An 11,948-nucleotide genomic window follows, 5' to 3' on the forward strand; every position below is an offset into this window, starting at 1 on the left:
CATTGGTCCTTGTCCCCTATTCACTGGATCAGAACCTTGGGGTTGGGGCTCAGGGGTCTGACTTTTAACCAGCCCTCCAGATTACTGTGTTTGCACAGTAATTACAAAAGTTTGCAAGGCACTGAGTGTGTATGTTGTCTGTAAAACCATCCTGTAGGTCAGCAGGCTCCTAGGTTTCCTGTGGAGGTAAAAGGAGTATCCGGGAGGATGCCCAAATGAGCAATTTTGTTGAAGCCACAGGTTCTCCCACACAAAGGCAGTGTAGGGTCGTGTACTTCAGTCTGAAAACTCATCAGGAGCATTTACAGGTTTCAAGGCACAAAGACAAAGAGCCCGGACTACACATTTGGAGAGAGCAGCTACAAGAACAGCTAAGATATGGGAGCGTGAGAATAGGATTTGCTAGTAGTCAGTCCTAGAATACCCAAGGAGAACTACTCAGATGTTTCCTTGTGAGTTAGCTAAGAAATACATGCAAAAATTAATCTGTATCAAATTCTATCAGTCGAGCACTATAACCTAAATGCAATCTGTAAATGGCTTAAATAGCCTATGATCGAATTAGTCACTGACTGAAAATAGATTGAAGCATCAAATCAGTAAAGTTTAGATCTCCAAAACTGAACTCAAGAGAAAGAAAGTCAGCACTGTTTGACTTATTCTGATTATGCATATATGGTGTAGTGTGTGAATTTTTAACTTTTAAACTTCTGAAATTACAAAGAAAACATGTTTTTGTATTGTGGCAAAAAAAGCACATGGAATTTATCATCTTCCCTATTTCTAATGTACATTAGCATTCACTATATACACATTGTTACGCAACAGTTCTTAGAATCTGTCATCTCGCAAAACCGAAATTCTTTACCCATTGACCAAGGATTTCCCTTTTCCTCTCCCCACAGCCCCTGAGAATCACCATTTACTTTCTGTTTCTATGTCCTTGACTACTTAGGGTGCCTCATATAAGTGGAGCCATGCAGCATTTGTCTTTGGGACTGGCTTATTTCACTTAGCATAAGGTCCTCAAGGTTCATCCATATCGTCACATACAACAGGATTTCCTTCTTTTTTAGGACTGAGTCAAGTTCCACGGTATGTATAAAATGTACGTAGATTTCTCCCACCTCTCGATTCCTGTGACTCATGCTGCAGTGAACAAAGGTGTGCACATATCTCTTTGAGAACCTGTTATCAATTCTTTTGGCTATATGCCCAAAACTAGGGTTGCAGAACACATTATTATTGTTATGATTCTTAATGACTCATTAATAAATACAAAATTTAAAAAGTCATAGTTAGACACTTGTTGAAAATTGACAAATTCTCTATGCCTGTACAGAAAACAATGTTAAGCATTGGAAAAACAAAGACGTCTAAGACAGTCTCTGCCCTCGAAGGGTTTAGAGTCTCATTGGTGGGGAAACACCAATATATAAATACAAAATGACAGCCATTTAAACTAAAAAATAAATGAATTCATCTCATCTGTTGCGGGTACAAGTACATATTGGTTAAACCTCTTTGGAAAACTGGCTGGCAGCAATCCATCAAAACTAAACTGTGATAACCCATGACCCAGCAATTCTAGCTAGTCTAGTTATATCTCAGGTATATACCCAAGAGAAATAAGTGCATACATACACCAAACGACATGTATAGAATTTTAAAAGCAGCTTCATTCACATCAGACAACATCGTGAAAACCAAAGTTTTCTGGGAGGATAGGAGATTGAATGAATAAATGGCTGTAAATTCTTACATTGGAATATGATACAGCAATATAAAAGATTATCCTGCTCCTATATGCAACCACATGGGTGAGTTTTACAGATGTAATGGTAAGTGAAAGATGCCAGATGCACATGAATAACTACTGAATGATTCCAAGGTCAAAAATAGGCAAAACTAATCTCTGGTGGAAGTAAGTGTATGACTTTGAGGAGGAAGGAGGTAACTTCTGGATTGCTAGAAAGGTTCTGTATCTTGATCTGGGGGGTAGTTACGGATCAGCAGGTAAAGAATCTGCCTGCAATGCAGGAGACACAGAAGACATGGGTTCAATCCCTGGGTTGGGAAGATTCCCTGAAGAAGGAAATGGCAACCCTCTCCAGTATTCTTGCCTGGAGAGTCCCATGGACAGAGGAGCCGGGCAGGCTACAGTCCATGGATTGCAAAGGGTCAGACACGACTGAGCAACTGACACACACACACATACAATAGTATATCTCTATGTAACTATCTATCAAGCTGTAGATTGTTTTTTTCTGTATGTATGTAGTAGTGAACATTTTAGTAAATGAGTTCAGAGGAAGACGTGTTAGGGAAAAATAAAAAAGTCAGAGCAGACTTCAAAGGAGCAATAAGAACTGAGTTGGTAGAATTGAACTGCATGAAGGAGGTCAGTTCAAGCAAGAGAAAAGACCGGGACCCAATAAGTTCAGCAGCACAGATGTCCAGAAAACTTAGGAACCCCTGTGGCTGTCTATCCAACACCCATCTCCCCTTTTGCCTCACCCCACATATAATAAGCCTTGGGAGCTGGGTGGCTTCAGCTCAGCTCCAAGTGTTAGTCACTCAGCTGTGTCCAACTCTTTGCAACCTTATGGACTGAAGTCAGACAGGCTCCTCTGTCTGTGGGATTCTCCAGGCAAGAATACTTGAGTGGGTAGCCATTCCTTCTTCGAGGGGATCTTACTGAGCTACAGATTGAACCCACATCTTTTGCATTGCAGGCAGATTCTTTACCGCTTGAGCCATCCTAGGAGAAGGTGATTAGCTTTCTTTTTTGCATCACGAATACCTTTGCTAGGAAATGAAGCCTGTCTATGCAAGCAGTTCTTGTAACCAACCATTCTTGCTGGTAACGTAGCACAAGCAGACTATATTGTGTATATACCTCTGAAACAGACTTTTGTAAAACAACGCTTACTCCTTTTTTGACCTCTTTATTGGGGTACAGCTCCAATGTATATACTTGATATTGGAGGATGGCTGATTACCAGTGTTGTGATACTTTCGGGTAGACAACAAAGGGACCCAGCCCCACGTATTCACGTGTCCATTCTTTCCCAAAGTCCCCTCCCATCATGCTGCCACTTAACACTGAGTAGAGTTCCTTGTGTTATAATCAACAGTAGGTCCTTGTTAGTTATCTATTTTAAATGTAGCAGGGCATACATGTTGATCCCGGACTCCCTAACTATCCCTTCCCCTAATCCTTCCTTTCTGCTAACCAAAACCTCCAACAACACTTACTTTTAATTCATGCAATGTATATCAATATTTTCTGATATTCTATTTCACTTCAAACAAACAAATAAAAAGTTGATCACAAACCACTAAGTCAATTTCATGCCCTTAAGGAGTTGAGACTTGCAATTTGAAAAAGGTGACGTGAAGGCATACTCCATGTATAATCATTGGATTATATTATAATGCTTGGTTACAGTCATTGGATGAGCATTATGCTGAGTGTTTTCATTAACAAAATTATATTTAATCTGTTATGATAATTTTATGACAGATTGCTATACCCATTTTGTGGACGAAGAAACTGAAACTTCAGGCACAGCAAATTCCCTGGGCTCACACGGCTACTATATGGCAGAGCTGAGACTTAAACACAAGTAGAGCCTTCTTCTATTTGTAGCTCAGTGACGTGTGCCATGGCTTTATATCACAACCAATGGCAGGGATAATTTGCACATACTGGACTTTTAATCTTGAAGTACAGAGAAAGGCTTCCCAGGTGGCTCAGTGGTAGAGAATCTGCCAGCCAATGCAGGAGACTCTGGAGATGCTGGGTCGATCCCTGGGTCCGGAAGATCCCTGGAGGAAGAAATGGCAACCTACTCCAATATTCTTGCCTGGAAAATCCCATGAACAGAGATGCCTGGTAGGCTGCAGTTCACATGGTCACAAGAATCAGACATGACTAAGTGACTGAACACACACGCATAGAGAACAAGAACACCAGAGAAGAGACAAAATACTCTACGCAAAAACTTCATTTATTCTCTGGAACTCTATCCTTGCCTCATTATCTCAATGTGTTAAGTCTCTCAAAAATGACAAAATCCTTAAAACAGAACATTCTAACTATGACAGAGAAAACAGTTTTATGATTAGAAAGACATCTTCCAGAAAGCTGGCCCTAAGTATTTTGCGTCCTCTTTAACAAAACTCCATGAACACCAAGAATGAAAGTGTTTTTTTTAAAAAACTTTCCTTTTCCAACCCTCCCTCCAAATAGCTAAAATAGATAAAATACAAATTCTGCTGTGTTATGTGCCTGGCTCCAATAAGGAAAGCGTATTATTTTAATCTGTTGTCATACAACTTTATTTCCAAAGTTGCTTGATTTTCTGGGACACTTTTGGAAGAATCATTCAGTTCCATAAAGGATCAGCCACCTGCCAAGTTGTGTGCTCAGTCACTAAGATATGAAGAGCTACTCTTCACCTTTATAAAGGGAACATACACTGAAACACAGAACATAATAAATCCAAAACTTCACAACTGTGGGATCTATGCACAAATAGTTGTACTGGGTGCACCTGAAAGACGACGGATTAAATAACAATTCTAGGAAAGCAGAATTTTTATTTCACCTACTTTTAGATGTTTTGGGGGTTTGGAGAAAGGAAAGGGAAAAAATAAAACTGACAACCTTTTGATTTTAGTGTTCACAGAGTTTTGGTGATTTAAAGAAGACTCAGAAGATTTACTACTAGTCTTCTAGAAGGTTTCCTCCTGGTCATAAAACCATTTTCTCTGTTACAGTTTGTGTGTTCTATTTTAAGCGTTATGGCATTGTCTGAGGAACTTGCATGTTGGGAGAATAGGGAAGGAATAGAGTTCCAGAGAAGAAATGAAGATGTGTAGGACACATTTTGTGTGTATCCTGGAGGGCTCACCTTCCCTGTGTGTGCTGCAAGTTTAAAAGTTCAGCTGAAGCATCTGTCTGCCAATGCCAGGCACAGGGGCATCTTCCTCAATCCCTGGTCCAGGAAGATTCCCACATGCCGCAGGGCTAAGTCTGTGTGCCACATCTATCGAGCCTGCAAAGCTAGAGCCCTTGAGCTCTAGAGCTAGGCAATTATCCTCTTGCACTCTACAACGAGAAGCCACTGCAAGTAGAGAATAGCCCCTACTCGCTACATCTAGAGAAAGCCTGCATGCAGCAGTGAAGACCCAGCACAGATAAAAATAAAATTGAAAAAAAAAAAAAAGTTCAGCCTAAGCAGATCTTGTCCTCACGCAGTTGGCTGAGAACTACAGCCACGGCACGTCTCCCTGAGCGGTCAGCAGGAGCACGTCTACCTGTGTTTAAGTCTCAGCTCTGCCACATAACAGCTGTGTGACCTCAGGGAATTTGTTGTGCCTCCAGGCCTGAATGTCCTCGTCCCTAAAATGTTACAATAGTTAAGTGATACAACGACTACAACGATGGCACCTTTTATTGTATTTGTAATAATGAAGAGGCTGTCTCCATGGTTTGCCAAATTGAGGCAATTATCCCTGCCATCTTTAGGGTCTAGGATTCAGATGACAAGGGATCAGTGGTCTGTTGCAAATCAAACTGAATATTTACCAGCAACATTTACCGGCAGTGAAATCAAGCTAAAAGTGAAACCTTAAGGGAAGCTAATTTGAAGCTCTTCAGTTCTTCATTTGCTTATTTATTTTAAAATCTTATTATACATCTATGTGTATATATGTATATATACATATATACCACACACACACACACACACATATAACTTCCCAGGTAGCTCAGCTGGTAAAGAATCCATCTGCAATGCAGGAGACTCCAATTCGATCCCTGGGTCAGGAAGATCCCCTGGAGAAGGGATAGGTAACCACTCTAATATTCTTGGGCTTCCCTGGTGGCTCAGCTGGTAAAGAATTCCCCTTGCAATGCACCACACCTGGGTTCCATCCCTGGGTTGGGAAGATCCCTCAGAGAAGGGAACAGCCTGGAGAATCCCATGGACTGTATAGTCCGTGGGGTCACAAAGAGTCGGATATGACTGAGCGACTTTCACTTTCTCACACACACACACACACACACACACACATGTATATGGAGTGAAGTCGCTCAGTCGTGTCTGATTCTTTGCAACCCCGTGGACTGTAGCGTGAGAGGCTCCTCTGTCCATGGGATTTTCCAGGCACGAATACTGGAAAATACAAACAAAAGGATCCCAATTGGGAAAGTTTCCATTAAGGACATCAAACTGATTTGATGTCAGAGACTAATAAAATGGGGTACTTACTTTAGACAGAATGACTAGGAATGTCTCCACGAGGAGGTAAGGTTTAAATGGAGACTAGAAGGAGATAAGGAGTCAGCATGTGAACAGCCACGGGAAGGAATCATGGGACCAGCAGGCACCAAGGCCCTGGGGTATGTGGGACTGTGTGTGTACCAAGGCCCTGGGGTATGTGGGACTGTGTGTGCACCAAGGCCCTGGGGTATGTGGGACTGTGTGTGCACCAAGGCCCTGGGGTATGTGGGACTGTGTGTGCACCAAGGCCCTGGGGTATGTGGGACTGTGTGTGCACCAAGGCCCTGGGGTATGTGGGACTGTGTGTACTAAGGCCCTGGGGTATGTGGGAGTGTGTGTGTACCAAGGCCCTGGGGTATGTGGGACTGTGTGTACTAAGGCCCTGGGGGTATGTGGGACTGTGTGTGTACCAAGGCCCTGGGGTATGTGGGACTGTGTGTACTAAGGCCCTGGGGTATGTGGGACTGTGTGTGTACCAAGGCCCTGGGGTATGTGGGACTGTGTGTACTATGAGGCTCTGGACTGCTTTCACACGTGCTGACCGGCTCCCTCCCCTTCTGTCCTGACAGCTGCTTTTCTGATTCAGCCTTGAAGTATGTTTTGGGCTCCAGTTTGGGGTCCTGGATGGATGTGCCCTTTTGATACATCAACCTAAAAATATGCTGGAATAGCTCTCCTTTACCCCACGTCTGCCGCAGGCTGTGTCTTGCTCACTGTGACTTCGCCATTCAATCAGGACTGCCCTTGACATTTATAACATTTATAACATTCTGATTTCTTTGTCTCTGTTTTTGCCTCAGGTCCTGAAAGACTAGCTGCTGACATAAGGAAGACACTCAAGAATTATTTGCCAAATTTTGAGATAAATTTCATTAGATCATCAGAGATCCAAATTTTTTGTTTGTGGGTTTTTTTCCTACTTAATTTTAACATGGGTAAGACTAAGAAGGAGAACACTGGATGAAATTGAAGCATGGTATGGCATTCTGGACTGGCGCTCAGTTCCCGGAGGGCTACTTCTGGTTCTGTAACTCATTAGCAATGTGACCTTGGACAAGCCATCTTACTTGAGCCTTGACATCTTCCACTAAAATGAAGGGCTGGGTCCAAGCACCCTTCAATGACTGTTCTTTTCTATGATTCACTGGGTTTCAATACTTGCCAAGTCTTCCACACTCCTATGAAAGAAGCGTTATCTTCAGGCATCAACTCAGTTTATACAATAATATCTCACACTCCACTGGAATTTGTCATTTGCAGATCACTTTCATCTCCACCATCACATTTGATTTTAACCAGTCATATGTATTGAGGACAAGATAATTTTTTAATGTCTGACAGGGTGTGAAACTTGCCCAAGGTCATAACACACTGTTCATGTTCATGGGGTTCTTGAGGCAAGAATAATGGAGTGGTTTGCCATTCCCTCCTCCAGTGGACCACATTTTGGAACTCTCCACTATGACACATCCTTCTTGGGTGGCCCTGTATGGCATGGCTCATAGCTTCATTGAGTTATGCAAGCCCCTTCGCCAGGACAAGGCTGTGATCCAAGAAGGGGAAAGACTGAAGGCAAAAGGAGAAGAGCTTGGTGGAGGATGAGATGGTTGGATGGTATCACCGACCAAGGGACATGAATCTGAATAAATTCTGGGAGACAGTGAAGGGCATGGAAGTCTGGATTGCTGTAGTCCATGGGGTTGGACAAGACTTAGCAACTGAACACACACACACAGACACATAACACATGAGAAGCAGGAATGACAACTGGATATACTGTCCTATGTGTGGCACAATAAATTGGATAGCATCTCTACTATGTGGGAATGGAACAAACTGTTTACTCCTTGAATAGCAGTCACAACCTTTTTTTTTTTTTTAATGTTAAGGACTGTTTTGAAATGCTGAAATCCAAAGCTTTTTTTTTCTTTTCTAGTTGAACTCTTTAGTTGTAAGGATCAGAAAAATACTCAGGTTGCGTCACTTAGGAAAGCTGAGCACTCCAAGAATCAGCTTACTTAGGAACAGGAGGCAAGGTCGTCTTCAAGTAATTGAGAAAAGATGTCCAGACATTTCTTCCTACGACTAAACTGTCTGATTTTCTCAGAACTTCTGAGACCTTTCCTTCTAATTTGAAGAACAGTTTCCTCTGCTTACTCATGGTTCTTGTTTCCCCATAACCATGGTTCTCACATGGCTTGGCTTCCTGACACCAGCTCTGGCCAGCTGACTCCAACTTGTCAGATCCATCACTCACTACAGACCCCTGTCAATCTCTTCTTCGTTTAGTTCCTATGGTCCAATCAGTGGGGGCTGTTGGGGGTGAGTCATGAACGAGTCATGTGACACCTTCATCAAATTCTACCTCTTTATCAGGATTTATGAACAGGTTCCTAGGGAAGGAATTCTGTACATGATAGAGCAGGTATCCCAAAATATGTCTCCTGCCATTTCCCTTTTAATCTAAGTTTCACATGATTCTACTGAGTTTTCGTTAGTGCCTCCAATCTTCATAAGTATACCTATTCTTTTTTTGTCATGGTTCTGGCTTAGAGGCCATAGATTATTATCTGATTGCTTTTTTCATGCACATTTTAAATTAATTTTCTCAACACCCCAGTAGGTGAGTTAGGTACTTCCCAGAGATGATGACATATTCAAAGACATCTAGAAGCCAGGAGTACAAGTGAGCTAGATCAGGAGAAAAAACAAAACCAGTTCAAATCTGTCCCTTAGTTAAAATCAGAAGGGTAGTTGCACCGTTTTCTGGAGGGTACAGTTAAAACACACACACACAAAACCACTAGCCAGCAACTAGGTGTGTTCAGGTCCTAGATCTGATCTGATCATTGATTTCTGGATACATCATTTATTCCTCTTGAAATTCGGGGGAAGGGGGAGTCTTAAAATCTGGAAACTAGAAGGAATCTTATGGGGTTATCTAATCTGGTCTCTGCATTTTACAGCAAAAGACATTGACATCAAGCCTTATTGATTAGAGGCAGAGCCTCTAAAATAAAGAGAAGTAAAATACTTCTCTTAAACTTTTGTGATCTTTTTCATTACATCATCTCAGTTGAGAAGGTAGATGCTTATTCTGAGAATTAGAGATACTGCTTGTGATTATGCAGCATATAGTAGTGTCTAAAGGTAAAATTTTAAGATGAGGGCACGGATGGGTATAGAAGACAGGAATCTGCAGTGTGTGAAGAGACAGGAAACAATCCACAAATGCTCTAGTTCTTGTTCTCTAAAAACTTATATATAAACAAAAGAGCATGGTCATTGCCACAAAATCGCATCAGAAAATGGAGATTAGGACATTCCCATTGCCAGATGGTATGGGAAGGTGGTTGGATGTGAAGTCTGATTGTAGACTGCTTGCCATCAAAGGTGGGTTCTATCACTTAATAAAATTGTGTAACTGAGGCAAGTTTGTACCATTTACTCAGCGGCTCTGGGTCCAGAAGTAACAAACTCCAGAGTTATTCTCCAATATTTGAGAAATTCTTAGGACAGCGTTTGGCACATGGTAAACTCACAACGTAAGTGCTAACCTATAATTATTATTACTTGCTTTTCTTCGGTGGGAGGGCTAAATGCTATTCTTCTGGAGTACAGAAATCTCCATTTAAAATCCCATGGGCTAGATTAGAGATATCAGTTGGCTTAGTAAAGAGTTAGAGATGCAAAGAGAAGATTTCTTTCCGGGCATCTCCGTCTTTGTCTTTATCCTTTTAATTCTTATTAAATTCATAAAGCAGGCATTTGCTATTTGCATTTCAGAGACCTGAAAACTGGCTAGAAGACTTTCTCGGCCAGAACTCGTCCACTGAATTAGTAGTGGATCACCGGATAAAACTGGGACTTGCCTAGAGGTCCAGCAGTTAAGACTCCATGCTGTCACTGACGCTGCTGCAGGTTCAGCCCCTGGTTGGGCAGCTAAAATCCCACGAGCCCGGGCCACGGCCAAAAAATCTAAGTCTACAAGTAAACAGACGAACGTCTTCTTCAAGTGGAGACTTCCTGGACTTCGAGTTCTCTTTGCCAGGAGTCTAGAAAAAGGTGGGACAGCGGTGGTGCAGGTGAGGACCCACATCCCTCTCCAAGGCCAGCGAGCTGCATCTTGGTCATCTGCCTGTTTCCATGCCAGCCAAGCCTCGCTAAGAGGACCGGCTCCACATTGAGGGAGGATCAGACTTCGGTTTTCGTCCAGGAGGCCGCCGTGCCCTCTCCCGGCCTCCCTCTCCCAAGTAGCCCTCAGGGGATCCGACTTCTTGAAGCAAGTCTACGGAGTTTCATTCCTTCATTTCTTTAGAAGCCAGACTTTGGGGTCAAAGAACAGAGAAGGGCAAGAACTAGGAACAGGGAGCAGCGCGCAGGAGCACCGGGCCCGCGGAAGGCCCTGGCCTCGGGCACCCTTGCGGTCCGGCAGCACGCGAGACGCCCACCCGTACCCCGCTGCCCGCCTCCCTTCCCGGAGGAGGCGTGGCCCGCACGCGCCGCCATCTTGGCGGCCTCTCTAGGCGCTCTGTTTACTACTCTATGGTCGCCCGCTCCCGCCCCGCCCCTCCCCAGTCATTGTCTGGAGGAGCCGCGGCGGCCGCAGCGCCTTCTCTTTATAAGCCCGCAGTGCCCGGATGTGAATGGATTACAATGTATCTTTCAGGGAAACCTATTATTATCAATGTGACTCCACGGGGGAGTCAATGGTGATGATCAGGAGGAGGAGGAGGATGAGACACCTCTAAACTTGGAACAAGTTTAAGACTTTATAAGAGGAGAAGAAAAAAAAAAAAACAAGATTTGTCTGAGGAAAAATTATCACTATCCTGTGTTGATATTTTTTTATAAACAATAAGAAAAAGTTGTTGGATTTTTTTTTTTTAATGATTTCTTTTTGGGGGGAGGGAGTTTTGTTGCAGTTTTATGGTGGAAAATGCAAAAACCAGAGCCAGGTGCATAATCTTGTATTCTGTGGATATCCCTGGAACAGAACTGAGTACCAGTTAAAATACTTTTTTGGGGGATACACATGTGAGATACTCAGTACTTGCAGAAGATTTTTGTCTCTCTTTTTAAAGTCACTTTCCTTGGAATATTGTGAGCATATTTGTGGCCACTTAAGGTAACGTTACAATTTGCTGTCAGAGTAAACTGTTTGTAATTGAATTTAATTTTTAAAATGTCGATCCCAGTGTTTTATTAAAACAAAAGGAACAACCTATTAAATAACTGCCAATGGGAAAAAGTGTGTGCATGCGTTTTGTGTATGTACTCGCACATCTAGCCATAACAGTGTTTATAGAATGTGTATTTTAGCACACGTTAAAATAGCGTCTGTTGCATATACTGGGTGAAGCACGCTTGTTATTACAAAACTGTAGAATTATGCAGCTTAATTTTTATCCTAAAAAGTGATGTGAAAAAGTATGTTTTAAGAGCATGCAGGGCCTGTGATGGTCAGTGTTGAATGAAAAACTTATCGTGCTGGCGAACGGGTACTTAGCGTGCCTAGGAACTCAAGTGTAAAACAAAACATCTACCCTCAAAAATTGCCTTTTTTGGGGGGGCGAAGTTCACAGCTATACTATTCTGTGACTTAAAAGGGAGGGGTAAAAAAAAAAGTATGTAATTTAGGTTTCGCCTCCCCCC

The 11,948-nt window shown here is 42.6% G+C and overlaps 1 protein-coding gene across 2 annotated transcripts in view; it reads left to right on the forward strand.

The window, feature by feature from the left end:
- Nucleotides 1–10,910: 10,910 nt before the first annotated feature.
- The window catches only part of TCF4 (transcription factor 4), a 382,697-nt gene continuing 381,659 nt past the window's right edge, over nucleotides 10,911–11,948 (forward strand). The window contains exon 1 of one of the 2 annotated variants that reach the window (XM_010854778.1): nucleotides 10,911–11,421. The gene's annotated coding sequence lies outside the window, so the exon portion shown is untranslated. The remainder of the gene's footprint in view (nucleotides 11,422–11,948) is intronic. The other variant, XM_010854777.1, reaches the window with a different exon arrangement.

Source organism: Bison bison, unplaced genomic scaffold, assembly GCF_000754665.1.
Source record: "Bison bison bison isolate TAMUID 2011002044 unplaced genomic scaffold, Bison_UMD1.0 scf7180017864349, whole genome shotgun sequence".
NCBI lineage: Eukaryota > Metazoa > Chordata > Mammalia > Artiodactyla > Bovidae > Bison > Bison bison.